A 3,302-nucleotide genomic window follows, 5' to 3' on the forward strand; every position below is an offset into this window, starting at 1 on the left:
TGGCTGCCGGCCGCCATCTTGGCTGGCAGTTAATTTGCATATCGTCCTGATTAGCCAATGGGAAGGGTAGCGGCTGTACGGCTAATTACCATGTTTCTCTTTTATTAGATTAGATATTTGCTTTATTCTCATATCCTTTCCCAAATTTCTCTTGGGTTGTTGATGTTTCTTTTTAATTGTTTTGGAAGTGCTTTATTTATTAGGGATCTGTAACAATTTAAATATTTATATGCATTTTGTCATTTGCCTTTTCATTTTTTAATGATATTTTAGGCAATTGTGAAAATATTTAATTTATTTCCGTTTCCCAGTATCTCCTCACATTTCTGTTTTCCCCAATTTAATTGCTTTCATTCTTTTAGTGTTTATACATTTAAATACTGTATAAACTCAATTTTACTCTACTATTTTTTAGATATGAATGATTTATTTTGACTCTCAACCATGAAAGATGAAGAACTCAACATGCACAGTAATACTTTTCCCTATCAACTTTGTAAGTTACATTGTTTCTATGTTGCAGTTTAATAACATTTATGGTTTCCTGTGAGCATACTCCCAATGTGTTTTATTCTTAATACATCAGATAAATGGATTAAATTATTACTATCTTATCCATTTTTCATTTAATTTATTTTTGTTAGCTATTTTTCTTTCTATTTTAGTTGTTTCTTCAAATCACACACACACACACACACACACACACACACACACACACACACACACACACCTAGAAACTAAATGCTTTGAGTTTTTGAAGGTGAGTTCATGGATCACATTTTCTTTTCTTTCATTGCTCCATTAACTTTTAGTGTTGAATGTTATTTTGTAGAAGTCTGAGGCCATTCTAATATTTTTTCACTCTTAATTTATTTGATATATTATTGAGTTCTGGATACTTTTAAAATTTTGAATAGGATATATCTAAGTGTTATTCATTCTTTGTCATTTTTTTTTAGATTCAAGATCTGACTTATTTATGCAAAGGTTTCTTAATCATTTCTTTAAATATAAATAATATAGTTCAACCGGCATGGCTCAGTGGTTGAGTGTCTACCTATGAACCAGATCACAGTTCAATTCCTGATCAGGGCATATGCCTATGTTATGTGCTCAATCCCCAGTGTGGGGCATGCAGGAGGCAGCTGGTCAATGATTCTCTATCATCATTGAAGTTTCTATCTCTCTCTCCCTTTCCCTTCCTCGCTGAAATAAATAAAAATATTTTTAAAATAAATATGAATAATATATACTGATGTTTATGTTGAATGATCTTTACTTCCCTTCTAGACTTTAAATTTTCTCCAGCTTTTAAATGTGTTCTTCATTTCCAATTTATTCTGCTCACCTTTATCAATCCCACTCTCTATATCCTTTACAAAGGATTCAGGAGTAACTGTCATGCTTTGTGCTGCTTCCAATTTGACTGTATTTCTGTGATAGTTTTGTTTTCCTTTCACTTCTTGGCTGAGTGCTGCCAGCTCAGGTTTTAGCTACTATTGATTCCTGCATATTTCTAAATCACATATATCTGATTTGTTCTCTTGCTGTATAGCTATGATTCCTTTATATTTTTAAGTTGATGGGTAATGTGATATGTTATGCTATTATCGTGATATAAGTCACATCTGTTTCCTGGCAGTATTTTTCTAAGGGAATGTTATTTGCAATTTTTGCCCTGTTCCTTCTCTCCTTTGAGTGTTCTAGGGGCTATTCAGTATCTTATCTACTTCCTAGTAATGTTACTTTTTCTCAGTTAAGAGCAGCTAAACTCAACCTTCTTTGTCCCTTTTAGACCAGTTCCAACACCATTTCCCTGGCAGAAATAACTCAATGTTTGTCACTTGTACATTGCATGCTTCCCGTTTTCCAGAGATAAGAAAGACGTGACCCCTGACCCCATATTTTAACATTTCTTGGGTAATTTCAATAACATTCTCATATTTTCATTGTACCTGAATGTACCTAGATCAGCGATTTTCATCCCATGGCACATATAAACTAATTACTAAAATTCTGCAGCACACACAAAATATATATTTTTGCCAATCTGACAAAAATAGGTGTAATTTTGATTCATTCACACTGGACAGCTATTGTTGTGTTAGCTGTTGTCATATTTTATTTGACAATCTAAGGGAAGAGAGGTCAGTGCCCCTAACTAAATAGTCAGGTATTGTATGCTTTAAAAATTCTTTCAGCATACCAATGTGCTGCAGCATACTGGTTGAAAATCACTGACCTAGATGATACCTAACATTATTTTCAGAGTTGACATTCTGTACTTTCTGTTCTCATCCCTGCTGCTCAGTACTTCTGATGTCTAAATCACTTGAAATAGTCTGTTCCTAGGAAGTGTCAAGCTAACTTTTGAGAGAGATTGAATAAGACTCAGCTCTGGGGGTGGGAGAACCTCTCTCTCTTTATCTCTTAAGTTTCAAAATTAAGGTCAATTTTGCTATCAGTTTTTTGGAACAACTTTTTATCCCCCATGTAGTAAGAAGGAAAATGGAAGGGTTTTAGTCATCTGTGGAGAACAGAAGCTGCATATGGCAGAAATCTGATCAATACGTATATGGAAAAAAGAAATCTGTTCTTCATTGGAATAAAAAGTGAGGAGAGTGAAATTAATGTCAGAAAATGAACTTTAGATGAGATAAATAAGTATATATAGAAAAATCCGTTTCCTGTGAATTGAGAATGGATTGTTTGGATTGTTATTTACACAATGTTTGAGTTCAATGAGAATAACTTTGATACCTGTTGTGGCTTTTCCATAGATTTACTTTGCAAACCCCAGACTGCTACTTGACTTCTTTGACTATAAAATTCTGTATCTATATCATGGTAGTAATTATATCGCAGGACTAATATTTAAAAACAAACTACCTAGTGCATTATCTGGTAATCAATAAATGTTAACATTATTATTTTCTTCAATAGATATTATTTAACAAAATAATAATGTAAGATTAACTGTCATAGTAGACGTGTTCTGGTAGAAAGACACTAATATTGGGGGATTTGCAGTGTTGGAAGAAAATATTTTCAACACATTAATATAAACAGTAATATCAGAGGGAAATTCACTAGGGTTCATATTAAGAACATGTGAACAGCATTTGACACTTTAAAAGTCACTTTTGTATTCATTTTTTTTATTTGAAACTCATACCAACTCAATGAAGAAGTATTTTTATTTACATTTTAAACAATATTTTCCAAATATACTATTAATTTATATGCAAAATTTATTTTTCAATTCTTATGGTTTCAACTTATAATTGTAGTGAAGGTAGTGG

The 3,302-nt window shown here is 32.3% G+C and overlaps 1 long non-coding RNA gene across 1 annotated transcript in view; it reads left to right on the plus strand.

Annotated features, from left to right (window-relative positions):
* LOC106724798 overlaps positions 1-614 on the plus strand; it is a 3,952-nt gene extending 3,338 nt beyond the window's left edge. The window contains exon 2 of the long non-coding RNA XR_001360633.1: positions 416-614. This is a non-coding gene — a long non-coding RNA (uncharacterized LOC106724798). The remainder of the gene's footprint in view (positions 1-415) is intronic.
* Positions 615-3,302: the final 2,688 nt, after the last annotated feature.

Source organism: Myotis brandtii, unplaced genomic scaffold, assembly GCF_000412655.1.
Source record: "Myotis brandtii unplaced genomic scaffold, ASM41265v1 scaffold977, whole genome shotgun sequence".
NCBI lineage: Eukaryota > Metazoa > Chordata > Mammalia > Chiroptera > Vespertilionidae > Myotis > Myotis brandtii.